At 46.5% G+C, this 15,633-nt stretch overlaps 1 protein-coding gene across 1 annotated transcript in view; it reads left to right on the top strand.

Annotated features, from left to right (window-relative positions):
- Positions 1–15,633, top strand: part of EPHB1 (EPH receptor B1) — a 387,857-nt gene that overhangs the window by 352,742 nt on the left and 19,482 nt on the right. The window lies entirely within an intron of this gene.

Raw genomic sequence — 15,633 nt, 5'->3', positions numbered from 1 at the left:
GGGGAGCAGCCTGAGTCACACACTCAAGAACTCTGCCAGCATTAGCTCGCAGCTCCTCACACATCCCTCTGAGATAATTAAGCATTATCATCCCTATTGGCAGGTGGAGACAGTAAGACAGAGTGGTTGAGTGGCTTGGTTATATCTGCCAGGTTGTTTGAGGAAGAAGCTGTGCCAAGAAGGCAGTGCAGTTCAGGAGGCCAGGAGAGCTTAGGAGCTTTAAGGTGACTGATTACTTTAAAATCATTGTTGAAGGGTGGGAGTAAGAAGAGGGACCAGAGAGCTGCCTAGTGGATCTGGGTAAGGTTTCACAAATTATGATGGGAGTAAGGAGTTTACCCAGGCAACCCATTAAAACTGGCTGCCCCGACAGCCCGGCAGATGCTTACATCTCGTGAGGAGAACGCAGGGTGGCAGAAGGAAGACCCCAGTGACTTCTGTCAGAACGGCCCAGGAAGCGGCAGGCTCCCTGGGGGCTGTGGCTGCAAGGTGGAGCACAGACCAACCTTCTTCCGGGATCAACTTTGCCCACACCCAGAACCCACCAGCTAGGAGGTCTGCTTACTAAAGAGAGGTGGCCTGACACTGAGTAGTGAGAATCCCCCTGAGCGTGGCAGGAGAGAAGAGTGACAGTCATGAGCGAGACATGAGGGACAAAGATTGGAGTGATATCGTGGCCAACTGACAAGAGATTGGAACTGCCAAGACATGGGACTAATGAGCAAACCGAGGGGTCACTGATGTGGCTGATGGACTGGTTGGGATGCGGGGGATGTCGGCTTCGGCCTGGGGATGGGCTGGGCAAGATTGGAACAACAAAGATAGAGGGGGCAAGAAATAGCACACTTCCTGCCCAGCCCAGAGAAGCCACGGATGTACTGATGTGGCTCAGGAAGAGAAGGGTAGAAACCAGCTGACCTTCCAACCCCCTCCTTCAGCCTCACCCATCATCCCCTTACCTGCTGTGTTAGTCTGGGTGCTTTAGAGAAACAAATCCACAGAAACTCATGGATAAGATAGAGTTTTATATAAAGGTTAAGTGTGCATCAAGAAAACATCCCAACCCAGTGTTTCCCAAGCCCACAAGTCCAACATTAACCCATATGTCCAACACCAATCCACAAAGTCCTCCTCCATCTTACAAAACACATGCAATGATGCCGACTGCAGGAGGAAAGCCAAGTCAGTGAACGTGTCAGCATCTCCGCACTGGCAGGGGTCTCTACAAGGCTACTCCAGCACCCTGAGCTGCATCAGGGTAAGTCCATGTGGCTTCTCCTCAGGGATGTCTTGCAGGAACTGAGCCTTGCAAGCTGAAGCAGGGAACTGGCTAAGGTAGCTGCACCCTGGTCTGACCATCAGAAAGCAAGAGACCCGAAAACTCGAAAGCCGAGGCTCACCAGCCATTTATCCCTCCGCCCTTCAATTAACCCCATGTGTTTATGAGCCAGGTTGGCACAATAAACTAACTACCTCACTTGCTCTGGCTGGCCAATCCTGCCATTAGAGGTTCTACAGGCTGGAGGTCTGGGGCGAGGGTGTTAGGGGTTTTGTTTCAGTATTGGGGCAGGCACACCCTTGCTCCTCTGATTTTTGACAGGGTACTGGCTCCCTCCCTGGGTTGTCAGTCATCAGCTGGGTACAGACAAGTCTGGGAAAGGACAATGCCCAGCGACTCTCCAAAGTTAAGACAAGCCTTTTCCTAGGGCAGACTTCTCAAGAGCATTCATGGCAAACACCAGGCTTTGAAGACCCACAAGAGCGGGCAAGACCTGGTGATGACGGAGCTGCCCATTGCCGCAGTCCTGTATGGACAGGGCATTCCTCTGGGCCAAGGCGATACTCCCCCTCACTCTGTTACCCCGTGCCTTGCCTTCCCCAGAGAAGGAATGAGAGTAGCTTATGGTGATGGCATAGTGGGCTACAGGATGGGTTGCTAACCACAAGGTCAGCAGATTGAAACAGCCCGCAGGTCTGCAAGAGAAAGATGAGGCTTTCTCTTCCTGTCAAGCCTTGCCGTCTTGGAAATCCACAGGGGCAGTGTTGCCCTGTGCTATGACTTCGAATTTATTTGATGGAGCAGTGAGTTAATGAATGTTTTGTCTCTGGTTCCTGTCTTTATCATTATTCACTGAAGAAGTGCTATGCTATGGAATGAAGAAGAAGAAAACAAAGCCTGGATTCCAGCCATGGGAGCGGGGGACTGTTCGGGGGGTGGGCAGGAGAAGGCAGATGTTTGTCTGGCTGGGGCAGCAGAGAGAAACAACGTCTGTTTGGAAGAATAACGGATTTTTTTCCCCGAGCTGGGGAACGTCACCAAGTGGCCTTTCTGTTCTTCACACATGAAACACACACTATCATCCGCATATTTTTACTTAATTTATGTCCAAATAGGCCTTTCTGTAGCTGCTGGAAAATGATGTTTGGGCTGCAATTACCTTGCGCAGCATCTCACAGAATGGCTTCAGCGCTGACAAAGCTCAGAGGAGAGGCAGCCGGGACCACCGGCTCTAAATCTCTCCACTTGTGGGTATTCAAATCACGTATTTTATTACGAGGACGAAATACATTGTGTCATTCATTCTAATGCTTCACGAAGAGCTGGGAAAAACATTCTATTTAGAAACAATTTTGTCCGCAGCCAACGCTGTGTATCTTTTGGGGTGTCTTTTCTGGGAGCCCATTTCTCGACAGCGCAAACCATCCTCTCCAAAAGCCCACCTCCTCCTGCAGCCCATCTCCCTCCGAAAAGCTCTAATTCTCGGTGTGCTGCATCATAATCCGTAGCACGGTGATACATTACAGTGTCACCGTCAGGACTGTGGCTTCTGGAAAGGACTCAGCAGCAGGGCCCGATGGATGCGCTCAGAAGGTGAGCAACTGTTACACTGGGCATCCTGGGGAAGAGGAGCAGACTCTTTGTTACAGGGACTCAGACGCAAGTCAGCAGCAAGACTGTGAGAAACGGGCAATCCTCAGGGAAAGATAACCTTTTAGGCAGAAACTTGTCCTCCTTTTTAGCCGATAGAGGACAAGTCACTTTACTGGGGAGGTCGGGGAACATGGGTGCGTGTACTCATGGAATGTTGTTAAGTAGAGACGCGCATTCAAAAATGCCATGGAAGGAGACACGCATTCTAAAACGCCATCTTAATGTAGTGCTTACAACCTACTGTACACCTTTCTGTCCAGGGCAGAGGATGGTGACCCCGGAGCAGGAGGGCTTGTCACATGGGTGCTCCTGAAGACAGGGTCACCTGGGTCTGAATTCATCTACTAAGGGCTGCCCAGAATGCTTCTGCTCTGTTCTGATGTCCCCTGCTCCTAGGGGCTCTGTGGGCGGAGTGTTTGACCCGCTAGCACCGTGACTCTTGTTACACAGTTTAAACTTCAACACACTTGTTCGCTCTCTCTCTCTCGGGTCATAGAAAACTTTCATGGGAACTCGGTGGTGCCAGCTGCTGCTTTTGTTGCCCCTGTCATTCTAAGATCGGTTGGGGTTTAGTACAGTGTTGGCAAATAGTTGTCACACCATGAGGCCCACCCCTCACCCCCATCTCCATCCTTCATCTACCGTAGATATCGTCTCAGGTCATTATTCACGGCCCTCTTCCTTGCTGAGCCCCGACCTAACCTCAGCGTCCCTCTGAGCCTGCTTACTAACAGTGATCAGAGTTGGTTTTCAAGATGAAATATAATGCAGCCTCTTTTGTGCAGAATTTACATACAACGGGATACTACTATTCAGTGAAAAATAAGAGAAATGAGTCCCTAAAACCTCTTGAAACATGAATGAAAAGATAGCACTGAAAGTGAGTGGTTTACAGAGATTAACAGTGTAACTCATGTAGCTAAATTATGCACGAGATAAAGCATATATTGATAAATGCTGTGTTATATATAATTTTAAAACAACAGCCAAAAAATATACAAGGGCAAGCCAAAAGGTATTGTTACAAGTTTTTAGAAACTTTTATTTAACAAAGATATCAAAATGTGAAGCTAATATTTCTCGACATGTCTTCCATCTGTGTCCATACACATTGCGGTTTCTGTCTCTCTAACCCTTGCAGAAGAATTCTGTGTCCTTTGGCTTACATCACATTCCTCGTCAAAAAGGAAATTTCAAGATCTACCTGAAAATGTAATGCTGCCTGTGATAGGATAGTACCCATATACATACAAGGAAGACCGGTTAATATGATGATTATTTAAATCTGTGTATCAACCACTAATGCCACAGCTGAGGAAGTTGGAGAGCTTCACTACTTTTTGCTATCTCAAATCGATCAAGTATTCCATCAAGCTGCATTGAAAATTACTGGTGGAACGCAAAAGCTGGAAGCAAAGGAGAGAAGTCGTTGATCGAAAATACAGCCTTATGATAGATGTAATGCCAGAGATCACATAATAGAATTTTGCAAGACCAAAGACGTACTCATTATAGATGCACTTTTTCAACAATATAAACAGTGGCTATACACATGGACCGCACCTGAAGGAATACACAAGAATGAGACCAACTCCATTTATGAAAAGAGACAAGGAAGATGTTCAGTATCATCAATCACAAGAAGACGAGAGGCCCACTGTAGAACAGGCCATAAATTGTTCACACACAGGTTGAAGCTGAAGCTGAGGAAATCAATGCATGGGTGCTGAAGTACAATCTTGAGTCTATCCCAACTGAATTTAGAGGCTGTCTCAATAATATATTTGATAAATACAGCACTAAGGACCAAAGACCAAATGGGTGTGGGATAATACCAAGGACACCATGTATGAAGAAAGCCAAAGGTGATTTAAAAGTCACGAAAGAAAAAAGAGACTGGAGTAAATGTGAGAAGAGACGGAAACTGGCTCTCGGATGCAGGGAAATGAAAGGAAAGAGATAAAAGACTTAAAAGAGATTTACCGAAAAGTTCTGAGAGGCATGAAAAGACCAAGTAAAATACTTTAATGAATTTTGCTAATACCTGGAGTTTAAAAACCCAAAGGGAAGTGCACGGTTGGTGTTTCTCAGGCTGAGAGAGCTGAAGAAACAAACTCAATCTTGGTGAAATATTGAAAGATTTTATAAGCAAGGTATTTACCATGATGCATTGGGGTTTAAATGAAAGGATATACAGAATCACTGTGCCAAAAATAATTGGTCAACGTTCTACTGTTTCAGAACGTGTAGTATATGATCGAGAATGCATGACACAGAAGGAAGAAGCCCAGGCTACACTGAAGGTATTGGCACAAAGCAGGGCTCCAGGAATGGATTTCATATAAATTGAGATGTTTCAACAAATGTATACAATACTTGAAGTTCTCACTCATCCATGCCAAGAAATTTGGAAGGCAGCTGTCTGGTCAGCCTATGGGAAAAATTCACTTATGTGTTCATCTCAAACAAAGGTGAACCATCGGAATGTGGAAATGATCAAAGCAAATAATACCATTATATACCACATAAAAGGTAGAGATCCATTTATATGTTCATCTAAAGGAAATGTAACCCATCAGCATGTGGAAATTGCCACACAATACCATTAATATCACATACCTGTAAAATATTGCTAAAGATAATTCAAAAATGCCTGTACCAGAACCTAGACAGGAGCTGCCAGAAACTCAAGCCAGTTCGGAAGAGGATGTGGCATGCGGGATATCACTGAGGTCAGGTGGAAGTAAGGGTTGAAAGCAGGAGTTGCAAGAAGGATGTTTATTTGCATTCTATTGAATCTACAAAGGCATTCGAATGTATGGATCATGGCAAACCGTGAACAACACTGGGAACTGCAGAACATTTCATTATGAGCAGGCAGGCTGATGCACTAAATCAAAAAGAACAAGAGGATATCTCCATGTTTAGACTCAGGAAAACATGCCCCAAGGTTGAAGGATTTCACCTTACTCATTTACCCAATCTCTACACTGGGCAAATAATCTGAGAAGTCACGTAAGAGGAATGTGACATCAGTACCGGGAGAAAGGCTCCTCATCAATCTGCAGACGATACAACCTGCTTGCTGAGAGCCACGAGGACTTGAGGCATTTACTGATGGAGATCAAAGACTAGATCCAATGTTCCATATGGATTGCAACTTTAAAGAAAATGAAATACTCGTATCAGGACCAATAAACGACACCAGGACAAACAAAGAAAAGACTGGGGTTGTCTAAGATTTCATTTTACTTGGATCGGCCAGCAGCACTTATGGAAACAAGTCTTGAGACCAAGCGATGGGCGTACTGTGCAAAGACGCTGCACTAGACCTTTTCAATGTGTCAGAGAGCATGCACGTCACACTGAGGACTCAGTTGTGGTTGACCCTGGCCATGGCACTTTTGCCTGCTTCACATGGATGGGACATCTGGATGATGAATACAGAAGACCAGAGAGCAGATGCCCTTGAATTATGGTGTTGGCAAAGGATACCGAATAAAGCACAGACTGTCAGAAGAACCAATAAATCAGGGTTGGAAGAAGTACAGCCTGAGAACCCCTTGGAAGTGAGGGTGAGGAGACTTTATTTGATGTATGTCGGTCATGTGACCAGGACAGGCCCTGGAGAAAGATGTAATTCTTGTTGGAATACAGGCACAGTGGAAAAGAGGAAGACTTTCATTGAGATGAACCTGCACTGTGGTTCCAACCGTGGACAGGACATGGGGGTGCTGGTGAAGCTGCTACACGGACCGGGGAGCCCTGCCTTTTGTTCTGCATAGACTTGCTATGAATTGGAAGTCCCCTCATGGTATCTCAAACATCATATCCAAGCAGGGGCTATAAATGTTGCTATTTTCAGATATAACCAGAAGCCTCACAAGATTAATGTTCCTGCTTTGAAGTCTCCTAGGGCAATTCGATCAACCGTCATAATAGAGTTCATAGAGTTTATGTTTTACCTCCTAGTTAATGAGTAGTGTCTGGTGTCGTAAATGTTTCACAACCAAGCATCTTAAATGAACGAGTGCTCTAGTCATCTGGAGTAGAAGAGAAATAAGGAACCGAAGACTGAGAACAAAATCCGACCACAGACCCCATGATCCTCAGGAACCAGGAGCACCTGGAGACGAGAACAACTAGAGGGTACCTGGTACCATCTTGATCGGGGACAAAAGAGATGGAACCTGGGAGAAAGGGGAAAAAATGGAGAGCAGAATCTCAAATTCTCAAAGAATCCAAACTTACCAACCCTGTTGAGATCTAGAAATCCCTAAAGTGGTTGGCCTGAAATACTCTTTAAAGCTTGAATTGGAGCTGTCCCTTAAAGTCACCTTTTACCTAAAGAACTGGCTAGCTAACGAAAGTAAAGTATGTCACTCTTGAGACCTGTGTCCATATGCGACCAAATGGGCAAGAGTTATGAGACTGCATGTATGGGAATGTTGGGGACCGTGAAGCGGAGTTAATGGGAGTGGAGCAAACTAGGATGGATGGGGCTCACTGAGAAGGATTTTGCATCTGTGTGACCATAGAGGGGCAGATGCTGGGCTTGAAGCCAGCCTTGTCACCAGCATGGTTTTACTAAGGCGCTGGTGGGTTCAGTTCCCTCAAAGATGAGAGAGAGCACATGCCTTCATTCTGCAGGGACCATGTTCCTGCAGAGCTGCTACAGAAAGTCACAGATGGTGGGGATGGATGGAGAAGGAGAGGGAAGAGAGAGGCAACGAACTTCTATCAGGTTTCTGAGCTGCCCACATACCTTCACATACCAACATTGCACAGGAAAGTTTGAATGCTTCTGAGTATCCTTCAGCTGTTTAAAAGCCCCTACTCTAGGATAATCATGTCTTAATCTCAGGTATAATACAAGCTATTCGTGTGTGTGTGTGTGTGTGTGTGTGTGTGTGTGTAATTTGGTGCAAATGAGAAGCTATTTGAAAATGGATGAATTCTGCTCCCATCAACTTCAAGGTCACCTGCTAACTCACACCCACACCTGCCAAGGTCTGATGCCAACAGGTAGAAAGAAGGTCTTAGTGAAGGGAAATGTGGGTTTCTCAGCATTAGTCAGCATGCCAGAAGCATCCATGCAGGACCTACTCTGCGCCAGCATTCCAAGGGAGATACAGTTGTGATAAGACTCAGTCCTCTTTCCAAGGAGCAACAGGTATCCTCAGGACAATCAGCCAGCTCACATTCTTCCCAAATGAGACAACAGAGGCATTACTTGCAGTTTGGGTTCTAGAATCCATGAAGTGGTAAAGTTTTCCAGGTCAAAATCTCCCTAGAGCTCTGATTGATCTTACTCATAACTTGTGCTAGAGACAAATACTTCTTTGCACCTGACAATACTTTTTCTGCCATCTTATGTAAGCCTCAATGGGGAAATGGCCCAAATCCAGACACCCTTGAATACTGAGTAGGGTGATCATGGATCTGCTCGTCAAATACTGAAATAGTGCTACAGGAGGGAGTTCCGTAAGCCCGGAAGTGACTGGCTTATGACAAAGGACATTATGCACTACTTCTAAATTTCACAATGCTCACTCTTCCAGATGGTTGCGGAAATGAACAACGTGGACATTAGAAAATGGCAGATCATAAACTGAAGCCCATTTGTCCTCTTATTTTCAGTATGACTTTGGACATCAGAGGAGCCCTGCTGGTGCAGTGGTTACATACACACTGGGTTTCTAATGGAAAGGTCAGCAGTTCAAAACCACTAGCCAATTGGTCAGAGAAAGGTGAGGCTTTTTAGTCCTGTAAAGAGTTACAGTTTGAGAAACTCACAGGAGCAATTCTACCTTGCCCTATCAGGTGACTGAGTTCGCATTGACTTGATGGCCATGAGTTTGGGTTTTTGGTTTTTGGACACCAGAGCATATACATTCCATTGCCCTTAAGTAGATTCCAATGCTCAGAGAACCTCTGGGACAAAGAATGACCGCAGAGGATTTCCAAAGCTGTCATCTCTACAGAAGCAGGGTGCCCATTACTCTTCCTTGAAGCAACTGGTGGGTTCAAACCACAGCTGAGTGCTTATGCATGGGGCCCAGTGTCCTTCATATTATATGCATGTGTTTATGCACACATGTATGCACATATTTATCTGCCTACAGATATGCAGGATCAGAAGGAAAACCCAATGGGCAATGTTGGCAAGCTGTCACCATTAAGTAAGAATTTATCACTCCCGATTTTATTAGGTTCTAGTTTTAAAATAAGGATCCCTGGTAGCTTAGCGGTAGCCCTGGTAGCTTGGTCTGTTAACTGCTAACTGCCAGGTCGGCAGTTAAAAATCCCCAATCGTTCCTAGAGAGAGAGATGGACCTTTCTACTCCCATACAGAGTTACAGTCTAAGAAACCATCAGGGGGGCAGTTCTCCCCTGTCCAACAGGTCACTATGAGTCAGCAAAGACTCCTGGGCAGTTTTAAAGCAGTAAATCCCAAGTAGCCAAGCTCTCACGGGTTACTTAGGGAGGATTTAGATAGAAATGCAGGAGGTAAACTACAGGATTTCTTAAAAGGGTTTCTTGATGCTTTCAATCAGATCATAATGGCTTATACCTAGAAGACCCGCCTTTAGCTCAACTCAGTGAGTGGTACGGCTGTGAACTTCAAGAAGCAGTACCAAGACACGACCCTTGATGGGGTCATGGAATGACAATTGGAATATTGCTCTGATGACAACGCTGGAACCACTGCCTCTACCCCTACTGTCTCGGGGAGAAGCATGACAGACTGGAGGGAAAATTCCACTTTCACTCTCCTGCTCAAGTAGTCCCTCTAGGCTCAGGTAGCTGCATCTTTGTTGTACAGCACTGGCTGAGGTAATTGGGTGCTTCCATTCTGGGCACAACCAGAAAACCTAATTTGCTTCTCAAGCTTGGCAGCCCATTGGAATCACCTGAGGGAGTATTTTAAACTACCAGTGGGTTATTCTAATTCATTGTGAATTTCTGGGAGGGGTGTCCAAACATTGATTGGCTCTCCTATGCTTCAGGTGATTCTAATGTTTGGTCATTAGTCACAGCCACTGGCTCTGATCCATTCAAACGTGGAGGGCTTGCTATTGACAGATCCCCGGACCCCAGTACCCCAGCGTTCTGAATGCATTCTCTCTAGGACAGCATTTGCGAGTGTGCAAGTCTCACACGTTTCTGCTCTGGCTCCCATCCTTGGAGACGCCCTGGCATTGAACAGCCTGCCATAAGTCATGGTGATGTCAGGGTGAACTTTATACCACCAGGACGTCTTACACCAGTACCAGATGGTTTTTATTATGTCAGTGTATTAAAAAGACCAAACTCACTGTCAGCAAATCTATTCGGGCTCAGAGGTGCATAGTAAGTTCAAAAAAACAAACAAACAAACAAAAACTCGCATAGCAATCGAGACAATGCTGACTCGCAGTGACCCTATAGGAGAGGGCAGAGCTGCCCCTGTAGGTTTCGGACTGGAATTCGTTCTGGGGATATGTAGAAAGTCCCGCCTTGTCCCTCAGGGCAGCTGGTGGTTTCTAAATGCTAACCTTACAGTTAGCAGCCCAACGCATAGGCTCTATGTTACCAAGGCTCCCCTATCGTAACCTACTTTAGCCCTGTCCACTTTTCATCTACGGGGCATCCTTCCTTCCAAACAGAGCACAGCATTCCTTCCCGAACTTCATCTTCACCGCATCGCTGAGAGCTAGAGACTCTATCTAGAGCGTTTTGCAGTCACGAGGTGGGTGTGTTGGCCCTTAACCTTCCGGGGCAGATGCTGTCCCCAGCAGGTGTGGGTATGAGTTACTAAGTGTCCCCGTGGGAGGAGCTTCCCCCTTGCTAACAGACATCTCAGCTTCTGCAACATCATCCCGCTCCCTTTGCTCTATCCCCTCCCTGGGGATAGCCACCATCCTCTACATTAATAGATTTCCTTTCGTATAATTGAACACAAGTTAAATAATCATCACTATAATTACCTCTGAGCATCAGAAAGCCAGGCTGATGAGACGATGTTTTAAAAGATGGAAGGACGGTTGTGTTTCCTTTTGTGCGGCCTCGCAGGTCAACGTTCCTTCTCCCTTGGCTGAAGGGAGAGGCTGGCCTGGACGAGCTGTCACCTGCCTGTCCAAAATGGCTCTTCTCCAAGGCTTTGCCACCCCGCTGAGATAGAGGTGGGTGGTGACAGGCCAGGCTCTGTGCTCAGTGAGGCCCAACAGCACAAGGTGGCAGAGGGTTCACGGCACCTCGCCAGTGGGCCTGGCACCGCCGCTTTGCATGCAAGAGGGAACAGTTCAACAGCTGTCACCGACAGCCCAGGGCTCTACTCACACTTGTCAGGGGACACCTTCAGACTCCCAAATTCCTTCTTTGAAATTCAGAAGAACAGCCCTTTGGTCTGCCTCTCCCTCTTAGAAACGCACACGCACTCATGCACTCACGCACACAACTGGAAGCCCTCGTTCTCCTTTACCCACAGTCCTACACTGCCAACTTGTCTGTCTCTTGGTCCCTCACACATACCGTTAATGTCTTACTCTCCACAGAATTTCAGTCTGTCTGTCTTTCTGTCTGTCTCTTGCTGTCTCTCTGTCATACATACACATAGGCACCAATCTGTGTCTGTCTGTCTGTCTGTCTGTCTGTCTCTCTCTCTCTCTCTCTCTCTCTCTCTCTCTCCCATCTCTATTCAGCTATTTTGAAAGAGCAAACCCCCTCTCCTTTGGGAGAACTCATAGGGCCTTCCAACCTGTGCCCCCCCCACCCTCGCCCCTTCAAGGCAACCATGCCCACTGGGTGTTTGTAACCCCTGCGTCCCTGGATGAGTTGCTCACTTGTCTTCTCAGCAATGGGTGCCCTGTAGAGAAGCACGGTCTCTGCAGGTGGGGGGAGAAGTGAGCATCTCCTTACAGCTGCAGCCCAAGCTTGCCCTCCAGGCATTTGTCACGTTGCTGGCATTTGAGAGGAGGACATATCCCACCTCCAAAGCTGGCCGGGGTTCTCCAGGGAAATCAGACCTGTCTTCCTGGCAGAATGCTGGAGATGTGCCTGGGGAGGTCCAGGCCAGCTCGCCTTACTCCTCTGGCCCTGCGTAGGAATCAGATAAAAATATACTTTGCAATTTGCTCCTTTAAAAAATATAATAATAAAAAAACCCTGTCTCTTGTCCACATGAACCACTTATGCATTTCAAGGTATTTTTGTTAAAGTCCAACGTAAAGCTCTGGTGCGTTTGAACAGATAGGACGGTGTTCATTTCGAAAAATAGTCTCCTCCAACTGAGGCAAGAGGCTCAGGCAGCCACCCCTGCTGGCCAGCTGGTCCAGGGCAGCAGGGGCCATGCAGTAGGGAGCCACGGGCCAGGGCTTGCCAAAGGGCATGAACGGAAATCGTGGCGGTGGCCTAAAGAATGGACAATGACGTTCATTCTTGTTCTAGAGAGTGATGAGATTTGCAGGGCAGCCTTAGTGAGCAGTCCCATTCTATGCCTCTCAGTAGTACCAGTGTCCAACAAACTGTGCCCACTGCTTGCCTCCCCTTAAACACACCCCCCTTTGGAATCTATCCTCCTGGGACTTCTCTCCTTTTGACTGACTGGTTGGCTGCCTAACTTGTACTTGACCTTTGCTGTTGTTAGCACCAACCCCGCCATTGTTCTGTTGGAGCCTAATGTTGCAGCTACTGAGTCAATCCATTTTGATGAGGATCCGCCTCTTTTCTGCTGCCCCGTAAGCATAAGGTCCTTTTCCAGGCATTAGCCTCTCCCGACAATAGTCCAGAGTATGTGAGAGAAAGCCTCGCCACCCTCGCTTCTGGCCATTCCGTCTAACTGTACTTCTGCCAAGAAAGATTTGTTTGCTTTGCTAGCAGTTCCTGGCACTTCCAATCTTCTTTGCCAATACCTTCATTCAAACGGATCAATCCTTCTGTGGTCTTCCTTATCCCTGATCCATATTTCACATGCGCGTGAGACGATCAAAAGTACCATGGCTTTAGTAGGGTGCACCTTAGGCCTCAATGTAACATCTGTGCTGTTAACCGTCTAAGTAGGTCATCTGCAGCAGATGTGCTCGATACAATACATCACATGGTTTCTTGACTGCTGCTTCCATGAGTGTTGCTGGTGGATCCAAGCAAGATGAAATCCTTGACAACAGCGAGCCTTTCCTTGTCCATCTTGATGGTGTCCAGTTCTGAGATATCTTATTTTCTTTACATTGAGTTGTAATCCATCCTGAAGACTGCAGCCTTTGATCTTCATCACTAAGTATTTCAAATCCTCTCAACTCTCATCGCAGGTCATTAAGGAACCTTCCTTCAGTTGGATGCCTAGTTCTTCCTCGTGTGGTCTAGTTTCTAGGATTATTCAGCGTAAAGATAAATCAAGTCTGGTACAATGCTGATACACGCACCGTGCCTGATTTTCAACCACGCGTTATCCCCTTGTTGTGTTTAAGCCCCTGCCTCTTGGTCTGTGTACAGGTTTCGCAGGAGCACAATGAAGTGTTCTGCAGATCCTGACCTGCCCACTGTTATCCACGGTTTATTCTGGACTATACCTTTGTGTAGTCCATAAAACACAAGCAAACATCCTTCTTGTATTTTCTGTTTTCAGCCCCAATCCATTTCACACCAGCAATGATATTCCTTGTTCCGTGTCTTCTTCTGAATCAGGCATGAATTTTTTAGCAGCTCAATTTTAAATTGTCTTTTGTAAAAATTTACTTGAAAGTCAGAGTAATGATATTGTCCTGTAAATTCTGCTTTCTCTTGTATGACCTTTCTTTGGGGTGGGCACGAATCTGGACCTCTTCCAATCTGGGCATCCAACAAAAGTCTTTCAAAAGCTTCTACATTTCTTGGCATAGACGAGTGTGTGCCCCCAGCACTGCAGCGGGGTGTTTTTGAAATATGTCACCTGGGAATCTGTCAACTCCTAGAGCCTTGCTTTTAACTAAGGTCTTCACTGCAGTTTGAACTTAATTCCTTCAATATCACGAGCTCTTCATTTGCCTCCTCTTGAAACGGGGGAATGCTGACCAGTGTGTTTGGCTGCAGTCCCCAGGGATTCCTCTCATCTTTCTTCGCGGCCTTGCTCAGTATTTTGCCCATGTTGCAGACAGGTGCCATTGAATAGGTTCTGGGTCAGCGACCTAAGCAGAGCAGAATGAAACGCCATCTGATCTTGCGGTATCCACACTATTGATTTTATGTTCGGGACTGTTTTGGCGATACTGAAGGATTCTCTGGGGAAAATAGCCTTTCTAGCAAGAAGTTATTTTGATCATAGAATCCTTCAATATTGCAACTCAAGGCTTGCATTTTTCTTTAGTTCTTTTACTTTGAGATATACGGAGCAAGTTCTTCCCTCTTGGTTTTCAGACTCGAGGTTTTTGCACATTACAGTATAATGCTAACTTCGTCTTCTCAACCTGCCTTTGAAAATTTCTGTTCAGCTTTTTTATTTCTTCATTTCTTCCACTTCTGTTAGCGACTCTGCGTTCAAGAGTAAGTTTCAGAGTCTCTTCTGACATACACTTTTGTCTTCCCTTTCTTCCTTGAACTTTAAATCCTTTCTTTCTTAGTCCCTTAGGACGAGGAATAGTAAAAATAATAGCTAACCCATATGAAGTTTGGCTTCAGGCCCTGCCTGTCCCAAGCACTATATAACTGTTAACACATGGGGGCCATGATTACCCACCTGCCGGCAGTGAGAAGGTGAGACAGAGAAAAGCTAGGGAACTTGCTTCAGGTCATGCAGACAGAAAGGGCCAGTATTTGCATCCAAACTTAGTCACTGGCTCCAGATTCTAGGCAGCACTGAAGGAGGCCGCTTCCTTCCCTGATCTGGCTGCCTCTCCTGACTCTCTGCCTTTGTGCGTGTGGCAGGGGTTTGGGTCTGGTGTATGTGTGTGTGTGTGTGGGGGGTGTCTTCCATCTCTCAAAGCACTGGTATTTTTTAATAATTAATATTTTGACAATATATTTTGAGTTTTTGTTTTCTTGTCTGCTTCCCCACTAACCTGTGCAATATGACTAGCTTACCCTAGAGATAGCAATTCATCATAAAGGGTCTGGCACAAAGTAGGATTCGTTGCTCACTTGTGGACTGGGTGAATGGGGTGGACTGGGTGAATGACTGAGCAAATAGACAAATATCTCTCCCTTAAGTAAAACCAAACAGGCAAAGTCTGGCCAACAAGCTAATGGGTCAAGCAGAGAGCCAACTTCTAGTATGAGGTTGGGGGCCAAGAAGAAGGAAAAGACAACCCATGGGCAGCCCCTAGAAGATTACCGCTCCAGCTCCAGGGTCTCCATCTCGACTAGAGGGCAGGTGGGGGTGGAGTTGCAGAGAGTGGGGCAAAGGGCGTGGCTTGGAGAGATCAGGCAGTGGGAGTTTCCTCCAAAAGGTCTTGATCACCACGCTTCTTTCTTTTTTGGTTTGTGTTCGTCTGAGAGACATTTGGGGACTTAGACATAGCTGTAGAGCAAATACATCTTGCCTTTCATGAGCAACATGGTCCATCTCATGCAAATGGAATCTTATGTTCCAGTGCATGTGTGACAGTTACACTCTCCAGCCCCATGCAACTCCATTGGTAGGAAAATGGAGGGAGGTAAAGTCAACTTACCAGCCATTGGCGGATGTGTGCCCACATACTGCCCACATGCAGCACAGCCACGCTGGTCCTCCTTGAGTCCTTCGAGAA

This window comes from Tenrec ecaudatus, chromosome 4 (genome assembly GCF_050624435.1).
Source record: "Tenrec ecaudatus isolate mTenEca1 chromosome 4, mTenEca1.hap1, whole genome shotgun sequence".
Lineage (NCBI taxonomy): Eukaryota > Metazoa > Chordata > Mammalia > Afrosoricida > Tenrecidae > Tenrec > Tenrec ecaudatus.
This window is presented reverse-complemented; position numbering and strand designations above follow the sequence as displayed.